This window comes from Panthera uncia, unplaced genomic scaffold (genome assembly GCF_023721935.1).
Source record: "Panthera uncia isolate 11264 unplaced genomic scaffold, Puncia_PCG_1.0 HiC_scaffold_1429, whole genome shotgun sequence".
NCBI lineage: Eukaryota > Metazoa > Chordata > Mammalia > Carnivora > Felidae > Panthera > Panthera uncia.
This window is the reverse complement of record NW_026058062.1, coordinates 1-21435: the sequence shown is the minus strand read 5'-3', so window position 1 is coordinate 21435 and position 21435 is coordinate 1. Positions and strand designations below refer to the sequence as shown.

The following is a 21435-nucleotide window of genomic DNA, read 5'->3' as shown; positions in this document are numbered from 1 at the left end:
GACTGGCAGGTGAGGTGGGCTTCCTGGAGCTCGTGTGCGATTCTGTGGTGCAGACGCGGCCACTAGGAACGGGAGGGCGGCTTGTCACCAGAGCACTTTATATTCTGGTGTGTTTGGTATGTGAGGGGGGGGTGGGGGGGGGGGGGTGGTTGAGTAATGCCCAGGGGAAAAAATGGCTATGTTGACTACAATTACAGCTGACCCACTATGGTCGTATAATAAGTAACTTTCATATTTTGAGCAATTTTATGGCAAATGAGTTAGAAGAAGAAGAAATGTTGTGAAACCGTCAGAAGCCGAGGGTTTTTTTTTTTTCAGGCTGAGAGCACAGGCACGTTACCTGCACTGCAGCTTTGTGAAGCAGAATGTTTTATAAGCTCAACCAAATGCGTAAGGCTTTAAGACGCACCTCGCCCTGCCCAGGTCAGCCTGACCCCTGCCCCAGCTGGCAGCAGCAATCACCAAGTGACAGCGCCTTGAATGGCAGGTGCAGCACCAAGGTCCAGCATTCAGAGCCTGGGGTGGAACAGAGGTGGATATTTCTAGAAGCTGGGAGAGGTTTCATTTCAGGGCCTCTCTTTGAGGGCCCCCTTCCAGGGCCCTGTACTTAATTTTGCATTCATATTTTTTTCTTAAAAAGAAAGCTTCCGTCTCTGTGTTATCCAGATCTATTCCTGGGTGAGGGTGTCTGTGATCCTCCTGAGGTCATACAGCATGAAGCGTGACGGGGGGCTGCGTGCAGATGTGCGCGGGGACCTCCACATTTCTCTGGGGAACGGTCTGTAGTCTTAGTTATGGTCTTCTAAACCCAAACTGAAGAAGCGTTGATTTAATTTCTAGAGGCGAGGTTTTAGGATTCGTGTAGATTAGTTCCCTGAACACATCATAGGCCACGTCGGTTACCAGGGACACGGAAGGGCATCTTTCTGACCGGTTGGATCTCATCTGGTCAGATGAGGATGGGGATCTCATCCCCCATTCATTCATTCATTCATTCACTGATTCACTGCTAAACATTTACTGAGTCCCTGCTCTATACCTGTAGTTGTGCAGTTTCAAGAGGCCAGAGGTGAGTTAGACAGCCTCCCTGCGTTGGAAGAAGCCCCATCGTTGATGTCATTGTAGTGCATCCATATGAGTGCTGTCCTTGAGATAGTGAGATGACTTTTATTTTTTTTAATTTAATTTCAGTTTTGTTACTTTACTTTTAATTTTTTTTAACGTTTAGTTTTTGAGACAGAGTGTGAGTGGGGGAGGGGCAGACAGAGGGGGAGACAGAATCCGAAGCAGGCTCCAGGCTCCGAGCTGTCAGCGCAGAGCCCGATGCGGGGCTCGAACCCACGAATTGTGAGATCATGACCCAGTTGAAGTCAGACACTCAACTGACTGAGCCACCCAGGCGCCCCCAAGACTACTTTTAGTCAAAATAAAAGTTTGTCCACATGTTCTTAACTCTAGCACATCACACAGAAAGCCGGTTGCACAAGAGGATGGTCTTCTGGGGTGCAGGCAGGTTTGGGCGCACCTCTGTGCTCTGGCCGCTGCCCCCACTGCCTCGGGGGGAAGAGAGCTCCATCTTCTGGGGTGCACGTCCCTTGTTGAGGGACGGACCCCGCAGGGCATCAGCCCAGGTACCTATGGGGCGCCGAAGTAAATAGCGATTCGACTGCCATTGGGTCGAGAGATTTATCCTTGTGGTTAACAGTTTCGGTGACTTTGCAATTAGTCTCCTACGGTCAGAGCAAGAATTGTTGCACATCCGTCACATGGAGGTATTAGGCAGTGGAGGCTGGATTGTAAAGGTGATTTTTTATTTCCCCATTCCTAGTCTTGGCACCTCTCATTAACTCCTCTGAACACAGGTCCTGTTGGTTCTCCGCCCAAAGTCCACCGTCCGTCCTATCCGTGACTCCCGCCAGCATCCTAACGAAGGTGTGCGTCACCTCCCACCTCAGCTTGTCACTGGACCCTCTCCTCTCGTTCTCTCCCCTCCCTTCCACAGACCCTGCCCATTCCTGCCTCTGTTCCTTTCCGGAACGTGCGGTTCCAGTGCCTCTGCTGGCCCAGCTGCAGCCCGCACTTCCCACGCAGAGGACGAAGGTGTCAGCAGGGGGTTCTTGGGGAGCTTGGGAGGAAAGAATAAGCAAAATAACGTGTGCTTCTGTGTATTTCTCTACACGTTCTTCCACGGACATGCCTTATGCTGTCCTGCCTCTGGGTCGCCCCCTCCTCCCCCTACTTTGTTCCTCCCACCCGTGCTCTTCTTCCCCACATCCTTCCCCTCCTCCCCTGCCCCCTCCCCCTCCCTCAAAATGTTGTTTCACGTTTCAGAAGAGGCACCGATTCTAAAGCCTGTACACAAGGCGGAAATCTTATATAATAGAATTTAAGTTACACTTTACAAAACCAGAGCCATCTTGAGAGCAGCCAGGTGCCTCCCCCCCTACTCCTCTGCACCCCCAGGAAGAAGCATCAGGGAACAGAGACCACCTAAAAAGCAGTGTGGCGGTGACTCCTCACTCTTTGTGCTCCTTCCAAGCAGGACTTTCCGACCTTGTCCATGCCTGGCACACAGAGAAAGTGGTAGTGGCTACACTGCCCAGCGGAGTAAACGGAGGGAGCCGCATGTGGAGGGCCCGTCCCTCTGGCCGCCGAGACCCCTTCAGACCCCTCTGCGAGTTTGGGGCAGCCCTCCTGCAGCAGGGCCCCGGCTGGAAATCTCCACCCTGAGGGATACGTTTGTGGAATCACATGGCTTCCACAGTTTTTCCTCTGTCCTTCTTTTGCCGAGTGGATGTGGTTGCATCCCTAAAAGTTAACGTTTTTCCTATGATTCCACTCTACATAAACGTTAGGCTTCATGAATTCTGCCTTGATTCTCCATAAACACACACTCTGTCTCGTATATGTTGTGTATAATCTGGAAAATCATCAATTTGGTCTGACACTTCCAGGAAAGGAAATGTGATTTCCCCATACCTAACTTGAGGCCATCTGGCCCATGGTGCATGTCTGAATGTGTCTCTGTTGAAGGAGTAACTAAGTGATAGCTGCTTCTTACATCAAGCTAAAAAGCTTCTGCACAACAAAGCAAACCATCAACAAAACAAAAAGGCAACCTACTGAATGGAGAAAATATTTACAAATCGTCTATCTGATATGTGATAAGGGAATAATAACCAAGATATATAAAGAACTCCTACAAGTCACTAGCAAAAAAAAAACCAATCTGATTACAAAATGGGCAGAGGATCTGAGTAGATATTTTTCCACAGAAGACATACAGATGGCCGACAGGTACATGAGAGGCACTTAAACATCACTAATCATCAGGGAAACGCAAATGAAAACCACAGTGACACCTCATACCTGTTAGAATGGCTGTTATATCAAAAAGACAAATAACAAGCATTGGCGAGGATGTGAAGAAAAGGGCACTGTTGGTAGGAATGCAAACTGGTGCAGCCACTGTGGAAAACAGTCTGGAGGGTCCTCAAAAAATTAAAAACAGAACTGCCATATGATCCAGCAGCAGTTTCTCTTCTGTGTGTTTATCTGAAGAAAATGAAAACACTAACCCCCCTGTGTTCACTGTAGCCTTATTTATAGTAACCAAGGTATGGAAACAGCCTATGTGTCCATCGGTGGATAAATGGATGAAGAAGATGTGGGATGATATATATATGTATGTAACAGAATATTATTCAGCCATAAAAAGAGGGAAATGTTACCATTTGCAACAGCATGGATGAGCCTTTAGGGCAATATGGTAAGTGAAATAAGTCAGACAAGGACAAATACTGTACGGGCTCAGTTACATGTGGAATCTTTAAAAAGACAAAACAAGCTCGTAGTTACAGAGAACAGATGGATTGGGGTGGCGACGGGCAAATGCCCGAAGGTGGTTAAAAGGCACAAACCTCCAGTTATAGTGTGAATGAGCCCTGGGCACATACTGTGCAGCGTGGTGACTGTAGTTAACAATACTGAGTTGTATATTTGAAAGTTGCTAAGAGACTAAATCCTAAAAGTTGTCACAAGAATAAAATTGTAACTATGCGTGGTAGTCGATGTTAACTAGACTTCTTGTGGTAGCCATTTTGGAACATACAAAACACGATGAGGTTGTACACCTGAACGATAACAATGTCCTGTGTCGGTTGCATCTCAATAAAGACAAAAAAAGCTCCTTGTATAGGGACTCGTTATTTGATTGACATCACAGTAGGGCTTGTTTGCATCTTTTAAATCTTTTTTCCCCCCCTCTATGTTTCCGTCTTCCTAGGAATTCAGAAATAGGCTTGGGAATCACCCGAGTTCAGTATCCCACACTTCTGCCGTCGGGCGAGACTTCGCGAGCTCCAGGATGGCCCTCCGCTTGCAAAATCTTCGTCAAGACCGTGCACTGAGGGTGTCCGTGGGCCTGGCTCTGTTGGCTCTTCTTCTCGCCTTTTTTTGTCAAAATCTCTAGTGAAAACACAACTAAATGAAACATTGGAGAAGAAGAAGAAATTTCTAATTAAAATCTTCAGTGAACAGAAAAACAATCACATCAGTACTCCAAGAGCAGTCATTTATCCTGGTCTCCCTGCCTCTGCTCCAGCCACACTTTTTAATGAGGCTGATTGTGTTTCTCGTGGAGTTGGGCCATTGGTTATTTGACCTAAAACCTACTAACTGTTGCCATGGCATATCTTTTAAATTAAGCTCCTTTTGGTTTATTTGCGGCAAGAAATGCAAGGGGTTGCATTTTCTTTCAACCTCTTGTCTTCAAGTCAGAACCTAATTACACAGTCATCTTTTCCTTGTGTGGGAAGAATTTTGAATTTCATTACCCCTTTAAAAATGTATCTTTGTCTCTCTGCTTTGTTTGGAGTCCCGGTGCTACGAACATCTTATTTTTCACAGCAGATGTGTTCCTGAAAAGTTTATAGAGAAACCTGCATTTGGAAGCAAGAATTCTTTTGGAAGGCACCGGGAGAGTCGCCAGTTCCAGGGCTCTCGGCGACGTTTTTGACAAGTGCAAGGAGTCCCCCCACGTCTTCAGCACCCGCAAACTTTCAGAAACTGGATTTGTCTAAAACCAGCTGTGCCCCTTTTCTGACGTTTCTGATCGGTGACATCAAATATTTATTTCTACCTGACATCACTGGCCTTTACTAAATACAGTGACTTATTTCACTTACGTGAAAGGAGCTGACTTATGAAGCAATCTTACGAACATCAGAATTTAAATGTTATTTGGACGGTAGGGAGTCACAGGGAAATCGGGTGCCCTCTGGTTACCATAGGATGCTTCATCTTTAAACTCATACCCTGTTCAGCTCTTCTTTTTATGTCAAAATGTTTCAGCCTTTTATGTCTTTCGAGGCATCCAAATAAAATTTAATTATGTCATCAGTTGGTGAGTTTGGAAAACAAAACCAGTGTTAGTGCATTTCTCCAAACCCACCATGTGCTTCTAAGAGGAAGTCAGGTTTCAAACGCGGAGGACCTGCCCGTGTCCCTCCCAGGGTCCCCAGCGGAGCATGCATTTGGGCTCACCCTGCGAGACAGCCTGGAGTCACGCGGTACGGGGCTTAAGAAGAACTTTGCGCCCGTCACTGACTGGAGACCAGAACGGTGCTCCTGTCCCCCATCACCCTTTCCCCACTCTCGCCCTCCTACTCCCCCCTCCTGCTGTGTGCTTTTTGTTGCCTCCACTCTCCTTCCTTCAGTTGTCCTTTCCATGAAAGCATGACGGCCGTCCTGTAACAGCCCCAGCGCCCCTCACCAGCCGCGGTTGGGATTCTCAAGAATTGTTTCAGCCACACAGGGTGCTCCCCTCCCCACTTCCGCTGTTTCCTTCCCCCCAGTCGGGGTGCAACCTCATTCAGCTCTTCGGTTCAGAAAGCATGAAAAGCCCTGCAGCGGGGACCAGACCACACATGATCTCGTTTACCGTCCTGGTGACCAGTTGGCCAGTGGGGTGGCTGTGGTCTGAAAATCCAGCTTGCGGTTTTTCCATGACATCCTGCTGGAGGGAGGGAGGAGGGAGCGGGTGTGGTGGTCGCTGACAAGACCGTTCTCCTGTGGACAGGACAAGCCCCGGATGGGGGGGGTGCTGCAGGAGCAGGTTTGGACGGCAGGAAAGCTCTTGCCTTTCCACGTCCTCTCCTCCCGGCCCGTACGGCTGCCGTGCGTCTCCCATCGGCCTGGAGTTCAGCCTGGCCTCGTGACCGGCGTTGGCCGTGGCCAAGGCAGTGGGAGCGGAAGGGTCGTGTCTTTGAGGCGGACGTGTTGAGTGGCCATGCACTCTTCCCGCCACAGGGGGGTGATTACAGGCACACGTGTCAGGATGAGGTCCCCGAGGGAGTGCAAGGAGCAGGTGTAGACATGTGCTAGACAGGTGTAGAACAAGAAAGGAACTTTTGTTGGCTTAAGCCACTGAGACTGGGAGTTGTCAGCATAGCATAACATAGACTGTCCCGATTCAAACAAAAAGCCACGGGGCCTCTGGGTGGCCAACTAAGGCTCACGCTTCTTGAGTTCGAGCCTCCGTCAGACTCTGCGCGGACGGTGTGCGGCCTGCTTGGGAGTCTCTACCTCTCTCTGTGCCCCTCCCCTGTTCGTTCTCTCTCTCTCCAAAGAAATAAATAAACTTCAAAAAAAAGTCAGCCACGATAGGACAGTCGACTTGCAGTTTGTAAGCATAGCTCCTGTTGTGCTTATTTTCTTCTCGTGTTTGCTTTCAGGACCAAAGTCTTTTTTGGGTTTTTTAATGTCCTCCCTCCTGCCGAAAAGGAAACTCTGAAGGGATCCGTCTCGGTTCATTCAGGCTGCCGTTAACAGCACCGTAGACTGCGCGGCTTTTCACCAGCAGAAATCTATTTCTCCTGATTGTGTAGACTAGGAAGTCCAAGATCAGGGCCCTGGGGAGATTTAGTATTTCGTGAGGGCTCACTTCCTGCTTCATCGTCTGCTTGTGCACCTCCCACGGTAGAAGGGGTGAGAGAGCTCTCCAAGCCTCCCATTCGTGAGGACTCCACCCTCGGGACCCATTCAGCTCCCAGAGACCCCACCTCCCACTGTCACGCGTCTACATAAAGAAGATTTATTGATCAAGTTTCTTTTCCCTTCCTTCCCCTCCCTCTCCCTCCCTCTCCCTCTTTCCTTCCATCTTCCTTGGTTCATCAAGTGTAAGGTAGATTAGGATCATGTAAAATATTCTTTGGTGAAAACTTTGCTCTGTTTCTGGGAAAATGTGTCTAAACATCAGATTCCCATATGTCTTTCCGTCAAAACATGCTTTTCTGCCGACTTCAAGCCAGGTTGAAATTTTTAGTCATAAAGAGAGGGTTGGAGTTACAAATGAGGCTTTAAGAGGTTTTATCATTATAAAACAAACATAGAAGAAAGCAAAGGAAGGGAAAGAGGGAGGGAGGGGAGGGGAGGAAAAGAGAGAGAGAGGAAAAAAGAGAGGGAAAAAGATATTCTTAAGATTTGCCTGGCCCCTGAGGCACCCCAGGATATTTTAAATTTTTGAGGGAAACACCGACATCTGTCAGATACTGTGCAAACTACTCGCTCAAAATGGTTCAGTTTCAACATTGGAGTGCACGCTTTTTGAAGGTGCCATGTTTAAGGCCGGATTTTAGGCAGTTGCTGTGACAAAAAGCAAGTATCAAGTGAAAATGTGGAACCAGAACTGCAGATGATTTTGTTTCAAGGTTTGAGAAGTTGTGCGGTGCCCCATAGATGCACAGCTTCCGTTAATAAGTAATTATGGTAAGTTTGGAATAAAAGAACTATGTATTTCAATATACTTGTATTTTTTTCGCACAGATTTTGTAAGATAGTAAGACACAAGTATGTACTAAGTTGTTAGTACCTACCTACTTAGTAAAGAGAACGGTTAGCTGTTTCTTTTGGTCTAGGGGTGCCATGAGTCAAGAAAGCTTGAGAACCGGGGCGCCTTGGTGCCTCATTCTGTTGCGTCCAACTTCGGCTCAGGTCATGATCTCACGGATCGTGGGTTCGAACCCTGTGTCCGCTCTGTACTGACAGCTCGGAGCCTGGAGTCTGCTTCAGATTCTGTGTCTCCTCCCTCTCTGCCCCTCCACTGCTCATGCTCTGTCTCTCTCTCTCTCTGTCTCAAAAATAAATGTTAAGAAAAGAAAAAAAGAAAAGAAAAGAAAGCTTGAAAACCTCAGCTCTATGGGGCAACCTTTTTGGGATCCATGCCAAATTTATATTTAATCTGGGGTCCTAACTATTTGTCAAAATATTTTTTTTTTAGTTTTTTAATTTATTAATAGCACGTGTGTGATGAATTTGCACTTGCCTTTCCATCGAGCTAGCGTTTATGGTGTTGAAACTATAAAATTTGAGTTAAGAAACCATAAAGGAGTCAAGGATCTGAACCAACTAGGTTCAGACCTCAGTACAAATTGGAGGCAGATAGTTTAGGGAAAGAGCGTGAGGTTTTTGACATCAGCAAAAGTTCGGGTTAAGTTGCAGCCAGGTCACTTTCTGAAGCTCATGTAAAATAGGGACACGATCCCACCGCAGGGTCATTGAAAGCTGAAATGGGATCACGTATATCAAGTAGTATGTCCTTGGCACACACAGTTTTTTTTCCCTTTTCATGATTACTTTAGCCATTTAAACATGCAAACCAATTTTATAAATAGGGTTAGGTGGTTTTCAATTCTGATATTAACTCACGACCACCCAAAAGAATTATATATGGAATAAAAAGATTCTTGCCTCAAGGGACTTAAGCTCTAATTCTAACAAATGCAGCAAAGGAAGAAAAATTCAAAGAAAATGGATCGCAGCTGTATTTGAGGAGATCAAATTAATGAACGGTGTGGGGCCCAGATTTGGGTGGCCGATCTGAGATCAAGAAGGAGATTTTCTGTGGCCAAAGATGAAAAGAGCAAGCAGACTAATAGGAGACCTAGAAGTCATACCCTCCCCCACCCTGCCTTGGGGGTAAAAGGAAATGCAGACACTATTATTCTTCATTAGTTTTCTGTCAATTATTTCCTACCAGTACTGTTTCCTGGGGTTCCATAGCCAAAACATCCCAACTGTGTAGAGTTTGAAGCAAAGAGTTTCATTTGGCCTCTTGCAGTCTTCCTGGTTTATGGACATCTGAATACACTTATGAATACTGATGGGCAAGTGCCCAGAAAAAAATATTTATGTAAATATACATACACATATATATATATATATATATGCATATATATATATTTAAAATATACATTTAAAAAATACATTTTACATTGTATTTTTAAAATACAATATACATTGTAAAAAATACAACCTTGGATCAAGGTCAGAGAAAACTTGGAATCCAGAAAAGCCTAAAGAACTACAAATTTTAACACCTAGGTTTATGTAATCTGCTTTTAATATGCCTACTTAATAACAGTAACTATAGATGTTATTCCAGACTGATTCCAACATCCAAGCTTTTAACTTGTTTTTACCCCCAATTTCCATAAAAGGGAATAAGACACATGTGGTTTTTAAACAGAGCAAGAGAATTTCAAATAAATATAAAGCATGTTGTTTAGTTAAGACTTGTTATGCTTAGGTCCAACCTTTGTGAACTAAAACATACCATCCACATACTGTATGCATAAGTATCAAGGCTAGTTACAAACCACAGCTTACTTTTTAAGTTGTGTTATCTCCCTCAGAGTCACTTTAGAATGACTCTGACGGCACTCACTCCTGAATGTAGTTCCTGGTGCTATCTTGTGAGTCTCTGCCCTTCCAGGATGAATTTGTGTGATGCCTTTACTCTTGCAGGTGTGATCTGTTTTGAAATAGCCAGAAGTAATTTAAACATCTGGTGAGTGAAGATTAGATTGAACTAAGTGTATTGGTAGGTGTCCCTGGGAAAATTCTTTTGTGGAACTCGGCCCTCTTAAGAAAATGCCTCGCAGCAGGACTTTCTTCCCTTAAACGCTAGACTTTCCCCTGAACAGCATGAACAAAAAAAAAAAGTCCAGGAGCAAATGGATTCACAAGTGAATTCTCCCAAACGTAAAAAGAATAATTAACACCAGTACTTCTCCTCCACTTTAACAAAATGAAAAAGGAAGGAATACTTTCTAACTCATTCTTTGGGGCCAGCATTACCCTGACGGTAGAGCCAAATAAAGAAAAGAAAATTGAAAGCCAATGGCCCTCATGAATATAAATGCAAAAATACTTCACAAAAGTACTGAGCAGATCTGCAAGTTGATTTCAATAGCATATTAAAAGGATTATCTACCATGACCTAGTGGGATTCATCCCAGGAATGCAAGGGTGGTTCAACATAAAATCAATCAACATTACATATCACACTAATAAAATGAAGGGGGGGGGGGGGAACATTTGATCATCTCAACTGACACAGCAAAAACATTTGACAAAATCCAGCACCATTACATGACAAAAACCTCTTAGAAAACTAGGAGTAGAGGGGAAACTCCTCAACATAAAGGATATTTATGAAAACACACAGCTCACACCATACTCAGTGGTGAAAGACTAAAAGTTTTCTCCCTAAGATCAGGAACAAGACAAGGGTGCCTTTTTTCACTGCTGCTATAAAACATTGTGCGAGAGGTTCTAATGAGAGCTATTAGCCAAGAAAAATAAATAAAAGGCATCCAAATTGGAAAGGAAGAGGTAAAACTGTATTTGCAGATGACATGATCCTATGTATACCGAATCTGGAAGAATTCACAAGAAAGCTGTTAGACCTAATAAATTTAGCATAGTTGTAGATTATAAGATCAACACACACAAATCAGTTGTGTTTCTATACACAGCAGTGAGCCATTTAAAAAGACGTCAGAAAGCAATTCCATTTACGATAACATCTAAAGAATTAAATACTGAAGAATAAACCTAACAAGGGAGTTAAAAGACTTGCATGCTGAAAACTATAAACCATTGCTGAAAGGAATTTTTTAAATATGTAAATAAATGTAAAGATATCCTACGTTCACATCTAGAAGACTTAAAGTATCAACACTACCTAATGCAAGCTACAGATTCAATGTAATTGCTATCAAAACAACACCCCCCCACTTTTTGGCAGAAATGGAAAAACCAGCCCTCAAATTCATATGGAATGCAATTGCCAAAACAATCTTGAAAAAGAAAAAATTCAAAGACTAACAAATACTTAATAACTTCAAAACTTACAATATGGCTACAATAATTAAAACAGTATGGTCCTGGCACAAGAACAGACATGCAGATCAATAGAATAGAACAGAAATCCCAGAAAAAAAATTTCACTTATATGGTCAATTGATTTTTGACAAGACCAGTAAAAAAGGACGGTCTTTTCAACAAATGGTATTGGGAAAACTGTATATCCACATACAAAACAATAAAGTTGGACTTCTACCTTACTCTATATATGAAAATTAACTCAAAGGGGCTAAACGACCAACATAAACTTAAGAGCTAAATTTATAAAACCTCTAAAAGACAAAACATTGGGGAAATTCTTCATGACTTTAGATTTGGTAATAATTTCATACATGTGATACCAAAATACAGGAAACAAAAGAATAATTTTGGGCTTCATCAAAATTAAGAACTTTGTACATCAAAGGACACAAGAAAGCACACAGCTATCAAGCTATCAAGAAAGCACAAAGACAGCCTACAGAACGGGAGAGAAAATATTTGCAAATCCTATCTCTGACAAGAGATTAATAGCCAGAATATACATTACTCAACAACCCAAAATTGAACAACCCAATTAAAAGTTGTGTAAAGGACTTGAGTAGACATTTCTCCAAAGAAGATACACACGTGGCCAAGAAGCACAGGAAAAGATGCTCAATGTGCTAAGACATTAGGAAAATGCCAACCCAAATCACAGTGAGTTATTACTTCGTACCTGTTGAGACGGCTGCCATCAAAAGAAACGTTGACGGTGTAGAGAAGTTGGAACCCTTACATGTTATTGGTGACAATGTAAAATGGGTCCGCCACTGTGGAAAATACCTTGGCAATTCTTCAAGATTGAAATCTGGAACTGCCATATGACTGGCAGTTACATATATAATCCAAAAGAACGTAGGGACTCTAACGGATACCTATATACCAGTGTTCTTAGCAGCATTATTCACAGTAGTCAAAAGGTAGAAACAACTCAAATTGTCATTGGTAGATGAATGCATAAACAAAATGTAGTACACAATGTTACCTTGAAAAGAAGTGAAATCCCGACAATATGCTATAACATGGATGAACCTTGAAAACATTATGCTTAGTGAAATAAGCCAGACACAGAAGGACAAATATTGTGTGATACCACTTCCAGGAGTTACCTAGACTAGACAAATACGTAGATACAGAAAGGAGAGTAGAAGTTGCCAGGAGCTGAGGGGAGGAGGAAAGAGGGAGTTACTGTTTAATGGGTACAGAGTTTATGTTGGGTATGATGAAACAATTTTGTAAAAAGATAATGGTCATGCTTACATACACAAGCACTGTGGCTTTATTTAATGCCACTCAATTATGCACTTAGAAATGGTTTCAGTGATAAATGTTTTGTTATGCTTATTTTGCCAAATTACAGTAGAAAAGTGCACTGTGAATTTGAGAAAGAGTATAGCTAGATATTAAGAAATAAGCTCAGGGGTGCCTGGGTGGCACAGCTGGTTGGGCGTCCGACTTTGGCCAGGTCACGATCTCGCAGTCCGTGAGTTCGAGCCCCGCGTCGGGCTCTGGGCTGACGGCTCGGAGCCTGGAGCCTGTTTCCGGTTCTGTGTCTCCCTCTCTCTCTGCCCCTCCCCCGTTCATGCTCTGTCTCTTCTCTGTCCCAAAAATAAATAAAAAACGTTGAAAAAAAAATTAAAAAAAAAAAAAATAAGCTCAGGTTGGGGTGCTTGGGTGGCTCAGTCAGTTAAGCATCTGACTTAGGCTCGGATCACGATCTCATAGTTTGTGCGTTCGAGCCCCACATCGGGCTCTGTGCTGACAGCTGGGAGCCTGGACCCTGCTTCGGATTCTGTGTCTCCCTCTCTCTCTGCCCTTCCCCCACTCGTGCTCTTTCTCTCTCTCTCAAAAATAAAGATTAAAAAAAATTTTTTTTAAAGTCTCAGGTCACATTTGTGAAGTTTTTTGATGCCAGTTTTGATGCAGTTCTAAGGAATCTAGACTTTAGCCCATAGTCAAGGAAGAGCCACTCCAGGCTTCTAAACAGACTTGTAAGCATTGCAGGCTCTGAAGAGATGCCTGTTTGGAAAGATACGCGTTGACAGCGTGGAGGACAGTTGGCTCTCCTGTTGATGCTCCAACCAGTGGGTTCTTCTGGTACCATATACGGACATTTTTGGAAGTGCACAATGGAATAACCACTTTTTCAGGACCACGAAGCAAGGCTTCACCCTGAGTTTTTCATCTGCTGCTAAGCCACTACACTTGTCCATTTCCAGGAGAACTGAGAGCCGACCTCAGCTTAGCCAGCGGGTGGTGGTTCTTGTCACCGCTGTCACTGACACGGGTATTGCTGATACCAGGGGTTGGTTGGTCTTACGCCCGTTGCTCTAACACATACCGCATAACCAGATGTGTGGAGCCCATCGTTATTTTAACGAAGAAAATGCCTCAGTAAGAGGCAGCCCCCTCTCTTTGTAGTTCAGCATCTTTGAACCTTAATCTTTGCTTTGGCATTTTCACGCCGAATAGCTTCCGGGGTCCCAGCAACCATATATCCTCCAGTACCTGCTACCTTCCCTGTATATCTGCTGTGATTCAAGTGAGTGACTCCAGCTTTCTGGTTTTGATCTTCTGCGTCTCAGATCCTGTTGATACTCCTGTTTAGTTAAGGATTCATATGCTCTCTTCTCGATAAATTTATGTGAAGACTTAACCCAAAAGCCACCTGTGATAGCCATCTCAGGCTGTGATGCTTAGAGAACAAATATTCCTGGCTTTTTGTCTTGTCTTGTTTTGTTTGTTTGTGTTTTTGTTTTTAGCCAGTATGACTTCTGCAGCCCTACTTGGTGTCATTTGAGATATAAGAGAAGGGCTTCTGCTGCCCACAGACACCACGTCCTGGCCCACTACCCTCAGTTCCAACCTTCACAGGAAAAGGCTAAGTTCCTGATTATTGGCCCATTGCCATATTAAAACGTGTTACATCTATGAGACCAGAAAAACTAGACTATAATTTGGTCTCCGCTCCCTGTTTTGGGTGTAAGTAAACCTGCCCACAGCCCAGTCTCTCTCCCAGGAAACAGTGGTGAATAGTCAATATCCTGTCTCATTTGGTTACAAGAGTGAAATCAGAAGTCAAATGGAAAATGAACCAAGGGACGGAGCTTATATCCTGAGTCCCATCCAGTGGGAGTAAAGGATCTTTTGAAATTTACTTTTAAATTTTTACCTGGAGAGACATTCAGGATAGATTGGATTTGTCTCATTTAAGAGCATGATCTTCAAACCTTCGAAGGAACGTCTGTTGTGTCTGTCGTCCTTGACCACTTCCCACCTTTCCTGTTTTTACATCTTTTTTTGTCTCTGACTCTCCAATAGTTTTTCTTCTCATACATTCCTTCTGTGTGTAAGATCTCTAACCTCATCTGCTCAGAACAAGATTCTAAAGTCTCCAATTAAGTTCCCTCTTCTCTCTTTCCCTCTTAACACAACACCCTCCAAGATGTTTGAAGTTAGAAAGGTCAAAAGTTCCAAAGCAGTCTTACAAAAGGCAGAAATTGGTCAGATGGCAGTCTAAAAAAATGTAATCTCATCAAACCAGATTGCCTCGGGCAATCAGAATTATACAAGCTACAAGAAAATTCAGTAACTAAAAATGCTGCATTTCAGGTTGAAGAATATTTTTAATGCCTTTAGACACGTAAATCAAAAGGCAAGTTGGGGGGGGGGGGGGGAAGCAATTTAACACCAGCTTTTCCTCATGCTGTGTGGCCGTCAGCCTGTCTATCCGGGGAGCTATGGTAACTTCAATTAATATTAAAAGCAAAACCTGTGGCAACCCAACACTAAAGTCACAAATGTCAACTCCTAGAAACTCACCGCTGGCTGCCTTCTGGTAATCAATCGTAAACGGCCTCTGTTTCTCCCCAGTGTGGCAGACAATTTAAACTTTCGTACAGAAATACTTGAAATTTGAGTTGAGATTTAAGTAGGTTACGTGGAAAGACTGCTCTTTCTCAGCGCTTGACAGAAGGGGATCAGTGTGTTTCTCTCTGCTTCACCGAGGACCTGGTTTTGCTTCAAATTGCCAGCGTGGAGAACCCTACAGATCAGCCTAGAATAAGGGCAAGAGGGGCTCATGGAAAGCATAGAGTTTGAAAAGACCCACTTATTTTATAGATGGAGACACTGAGGTTAGGAGGAGTTAAGTGACTTTGAGACCATCTCTCTAGTTTGGAACTTTTCTAAACTGGCATCCCAAGTGATGTGTTTGGTGAAGAGATGCTTAGGGGTGGAACTCTGGACTTACCTGTGTCCAGAAATGTGTCATCACTGAGTGCATGTCTTAAGGCTCCCGTCACAGCTAAGAATATCTCTGCAGCCCAGTGCCAGCTTGGGTCAGAAGTGTCCCCTGCACCTGTCTCCATCCCCTGAGCTCTTAGTCCCAGTCCCAGAGAGAAGGCAGCAGGAAGAGGTTGGGGGTGGGAGTCTGGGGGCACTGTGTGCGCACTGACCTAGACTGACTTTTGTTTCTCCACTGGAATGGGGTTATGAAAAGTTGAGTTATAGAAAGAAGCTTGAGCGGAATTTATAAGAAGGAATACATACTCATTATACTGAGTTTATAGACTTCTTGTTACAACTGTGTTGTATTCTGTAATATACGGATCATTATCCTTGATTTCCGGAACCAGATCTGAAATCTCTGCCTTCTCTTCTCTGGAGCAGTGCAGACCTTCACCTTTTCCTCCTGAGACTGACCCAGGGGCGCTGTTACTCTCTACCAGGTTTGGTATCTTTGATTGGGCTGGATTTTCTGCCTCAGCCTGTGACTGTTCAGTGCACACAGGTTATTGGCCATCCACTAGAGTCACTTACAGCCCAAGGTCCCGGAATGACCCAGTGTTCCAGCGGCTGGCTATGTCACTCCATGACTCTGTTAACCATAAGCGCCTCCTTTCGTTGTGCGTGACTTTAAGAGAGAAAACATGCTAACTCATCCTCTACCAGTAGGGAAATTTCTCGACTCTTAGTAGTTGGGTTTAAGATTTATGGCCTTTGTGACTGGAGCTGGGCAGCACTCTCTGAGGCAATGAGACAATGAGTCTAAGCCATAGGAGCTGGATTTTCTGTTCTACTATTGGAACAGGAACAGGAAGCCAATGCAAAAATCCAGGAATGGACACGGTAGGAGGACCTGGAATGGAACAGAAATAAGGAGATGGGTCCCGGGTGACCACTTGGGAAGAAGCTGAAGTCACTGTAGTTTGCCATTATTGGTTTTAGAAATCTCGTTCAAGGGTTGGTTGGCACAAGAGTCAAGGCAAACAGAAGTAGTAGCCAAAAACACTTTTGATGTCTGTGGCCATAATATTACGAGTAACAGCCTCCTCTTCCTCACCTCTTCATCATCATAGCTGCCATTTATATAGACCCAGGTCCCTTCCCAAGCACTGTAAATATGTTAGCATATGTAACACCTTATGGCCACTCTGAAGAAGGAATGATTATTCTAGATGGGGACACTGAGGCACAGAGAGGTGACCCGCCAAGGTCACTAGCTGGCAGGTGGCAGAGCCAGGGTTATAAACCAGGCAGTCTGGTTCTAGAGTCCTGTTCTTAACCAGTGCACTTTACCGCTCTCAGGCTAGGGTCTGTGGGCCTGCAGTGTACCTTAGCTGGTGTCACAGAAAGGGGTGGGCAGGGCACCGGCAGACGTGCTGAGACCATGAACACAGGTAGCTAAGCTTTAGGAGATACTTAAGGCAATGTGAGGACACTGGGAGAAAAAGAATCCCTTCCAGAAGTGGGATGGAGACTTCTCAAGGGGAAGACAACTTGGCATGTGGTTGGCGAGTACTTAACTGTGTGCCAAGCAACTGTGCTTAGCACTGGGATGAAAGAAGCGAACAGGACAGACACCGTCCCTACCTTTGGGAAGCTCGGAGGCAGTTGTAATCCAGCTACTCGAGGTAGAAAATACAGGGAATTGTCTGAGCCCACGAGGGACATCTAACCCAGACTGGGGAGGTCCACAAAGGCTTTCTCTAGGAAGGGTGAGCCCCGTAAAGATGGAGGCAAAGGATGCTAAGTACGTTGAAAGGGCACGGGCAGGTGCCAGGTGGGACAAGCAAGGAGTAGAAAGCAGATTGCGGCCAAGGAGTTGATTTAGCCAGGCAGAGAGGTGGGTGGAGATGTGACTGGGGCGGGGTCGTCTTTAAGAGAAGGACCTTCCAAGGGCAGGTTTTCTCTGATCGGAAAAGTGAAATCTAATACTTGATATCTGCCCTAAAAATCGTCAAATGAAGACAAGTGAAGCCTTCCTGTGAATTTTCTGTCATGACTTAAACAGAAAAGCGGGGCGCCTGGGTGGTTCAGTTTGTAAGCGTCCAGCTCTTGATTTCGGCTCAGGCCGTGATCTCACGGTTCATGAGCTCGAGCCCCTTGTCCAGCTCTGTGCTGACAGCTCAGAGCCTGCTTTGGAATCCTCTCTCTCCCTCTCTCTTCCACTCCCCTGCTCGCACATGCACAAACATGCACACACACCCTTTCAAAATAAATAAATAAATTTTTAAAAAACAAAAGAAAAAAAGCAATGCCACAAACTGTGTCTCTTTCCCTGTAAACGGTTATGTTCAGCCCCTTCTTTTTCCTCTCTGACCATCAGTAGCAAAAAAATTAATTTCAGAACCACTTAGGATACTTCAGAACCTCCCCCGTCTTCAGAGGTGGCAGAGAACAAGTCCTTCCCTTTGCAGATAATTTTCTCTGCCTCTCAATGTCTTGTAATCAGATGCGGTGGCTCCAAATTTTCTTTATGCCAAACATAGCCAGGAAGCAATTTCTCAGACAGTTTAACTTTGATAGCAGGTAATTTTAATCCATTGCGAACATCAACCTGACACGAACTTGCTATCTTCATTACTTTAATTACTCTTTTGGGCCACTCCCCGCCCCATCCATTCTTCCCAGGAAGGAGTGAATAGAAATTGGCAGCTTTCCTCTTACCGTGCCGTTTGGACCAGGTTATTTTTTGCTTCACGATGACATCATTTGGCTGCATACCTTAAGTAATGAAATTTGTTTGTGAAACTCTTTATCGTAACCAAAAGAAGAGAAAAGTTACCTTTTTTGATGGGAGGTCACCCACCCCTGTCACACTGCTGTCTGTGCTGTTCTGAACAGCTGACAGTTGCTGTTAATTTACTTTCGCTCCCCAGTCCGACTTCCCATATGGAAAGCTGGAGTGATTTTTGAATAACAGCAAGTAATATCTGATGTGGCAGCAACTGGCAACTCTGACATTGAGCTCGGCTGTGGCCATTACCCAGGATTCCTCGCTTCTCCTGGAGAAGCAATTACAATTTCACAGGCTGGAATTAAAACTCCCCGTGGTATATGCAGTAGGGCACCCACACTGTCAAAGTGATTTCAGGCTGCTAATCTCCTGCCGGGGTGTGAGTGGAAATAGAGTTCCTCCTCATGGAAACGGAAGTCCGACAACTTTAAAACTTGGAATCTTTGATATGTTTGAATCTGTGCTGAGGTCGGTGGGCACAGCCCCCTCCCAGCAGAACTGGTCATAGATTGCGGAAGATGGGTGTTTTCATCAGGATGGAGCTGAAGCTCAGGGTTCCGGGGAAGAAGAAGCAGTGCTCAGCCTAGAAACGAAAGCAATGGAAATGGGCCCCAGCCCCTGTACGGCTCAGATGAAAAGGGAAGGAAGGAGGGGACAAGTTCTGATCTCTAACCTGGGGAAGGACACCGGGCAGGTGCACGTTATGGCCGCTCCCTGGAAGGTCTTCTCAGAGGTCAGAGGGAACAGCCCCCACTGTGCAAGGAGGAACCAGGGAGTAGTGTTTTTTAAGTAAGCCCAACATGGGGTTTGAACTCACAACCCCAAGATCAAGAGTCACATGCTCTACCAACCCAGCCAGCTGGGCGCCCTGAGAGTTAGAACTTTTTCGGTAGAGCTTTGGCCATTGGACCTGGGTTCAGATCCAGGCTTCTCTTACCATGTGATCTGACACAAGGGTGTTTAACCTCATGGACACAACTCCCTTCTGTTCAGTGGCAGTCATGATACCCACCTTGCAGGGTTGTGAGGGGCCAGATGTGAAAAAGCTCTTTACAGTGGCCTATCCTTAGTGGACACTGAATAAAGCATTAGCTGTCATCAGCCAACAAAAAGCTGTGTCCAATCTAGAACCCTCAGGAGCTTGTCCCAGCCTAGTACCCCTGGCAGAATTGTTTATTCAGTACTTTGCCTCCAGTCAATTACTCTGCAAACTTAAGTTTATCTGTTTTATTTATTTTATTTATTTATTTATTTATTTATTTATTTAACGTTTATTTATTTTTGAGACAGAGAGAGACAGAGCATGAATGGGGGAGGGGCAGAGAGAGAGGGAGACACAGAATCCAAAGCAGGCTCCGGGCTCTGAGCTGTCAGCACAGAGCCCGACGCAAGGCTCGAACCCATGAACCGTGAGATCATGACCTGAGCCGAAGTCGGACACTTAACCGACCAAGCCACCCGGGTGCCCCATGTATCTATTTTAAAGGAAAATTTTTAGGGGCATCTGGCTGGCACAGTCCTACTAGAGCAGGCAACTATTGATCTCATGGTTCGTGAGTTCGAGTCCAGTGTCAGGCTCTGCAATGACAGTGTGGAGCCTGCTTGGGATTCTCTGGCTCCCTCTCTCTGTGCCCCTCCCCCACTCTCTAATTAAATAAATAAATGCATTTTAGAAAAGTGGAAAACCTATTTCATTAGCCATACAAACGTGGTTACCACTTAAAACAATGAAAAATAAAAAGTGTCCGAATCTACTTAGCATTGCTTGACAAAGCCTCTGGAGTGAGGTTCCAGTGGTCAGTTAAAAAAAACAAAACAAAAAAGAGGAGACAAACGATGGAGAAGTGTTAAGGCCACAGCCGTCCAGGTTAAGCCTTCCTCACCAGCTGCCCCACCCCGCCCAACCCCCACCATACTTAGGGACCTGGTCCGTGTCTTAGGCCACTTGTCCTGTTTCCTGTAGCCTCACTCTCACATTTGAAAATGGGGAAAGAAGAACCCGACAGAGAAGTGCATCGACCCCTCTGAGTTTTTCTTCATTTCATTCTCTGCACCCTGACATGAGTTTACAAGTGAAAACACAAGGGTGAAGCTCATTTTCTTTGTTTCTGGTGAAGAAATGTGTGACCCCCAGGAATGAGAGTTGGTAGTCATCCATTCGCACCCGTTTCGCCCCTGAATTTCTCGGTGGTTGGGGACCTTGATGGGGCACAGCCGGTGGAGGTTCCACCCCGGGCCCGATGTCCTTCCCTCCTTCGCGAGTGCCCAGCTCTGCGATACGGGAACATGGAAGCTTCTCGTTCATTTTCGTCTTGTTACTTTTGATCTGGCCGGTTTGGGAGAGGAAAATCACGAAGCGGGGCTTTTGTCTACATCCACTAAATGATAACAGTGTGAGTTTATCAGCTTCTAGTCTCCTCTTATGAAAGAGTTCTGCTAAGTGTTCCCTACTCAGCACACGTCCAGCCCGGGAATGAGGAGACCTGTTTCAGACTACATTTTTAACACTCTAATGAAATGATCGTCAACAGGCAGAAATCCAAGGCTAGCCTGAGGCACGCCACATCAGTATTCCTGGGACAGGGGCGGGTTCAGATGCTGAGGAATTTGAATATCTCCTGCAGCCTCTCTCTCTTGCCCACGCTGTCACCTCTCGGAATGTTCTGGCAGCTCACGCACCCCAGGTTCCCACCAAGGCCGACCCCTCGGAAAGTACCATCTGCTCGTTCTCCATTGTACCATCCACGGTCTGACCCCAAAGTGAATCCAGGAGGAGAGCATCGTGGAAAGGGATGAAAGTACTTATGACATTGAATAAAAATTAGTTTTAGGAAGGAAAAAAAAGGTTAATAAAGTTGTCCGCAGGAAGGCGTACGGAGACAGAGAAGTTGCTGAGATGAAGGAGGAAATGGAACGTGGTCCTTGGATTCGTCTTTTACGTGTCGAATGATCACTTTACCGGTAATCCGGTGGTGTCTTGGGCCAGTGGTTTCAGCAAGCCGAGAGGTAGGACACCTTTTATGTTTCAACTTTTTTTTTTCTTTTTTACTAACCTGGTGTCAAATTACTCTCCAGACTTCGGAGAAGGCTTATTTATGTCAAGGAAGGCATTTATGCTGACAGTTATCGCCACCCTACTCCACGATCTGACAGGTCTAATTGTCAACCAGAATAATGATGTCAGT

At 44.9% G+C, this 21435-nt stretch overlaps 1 long non-coding RNA gene across 1 annotated transcript in view; it reads left to right on the top strand.

Moving 5' to 3' along the window:
• Nucleotides 1-5400, top strand: part of LOC125917050 (uncharacterized) — a 36283-nt gene extending 30883 nt beyond the window's left edge. The window contains exon 3 of the long non-coding RNA XR_007456085.1: nucleotides 4286-5400. This is a non-coding gene — a long non-coding RNA (uncharacterized LOC125917050). The remainder of the gene's footprint in view (nucleotides 1-4285) is intronic.
• The last annotated feature ends 16035 nt before the right edge of the window (nucleotides 5401-21435 follow it).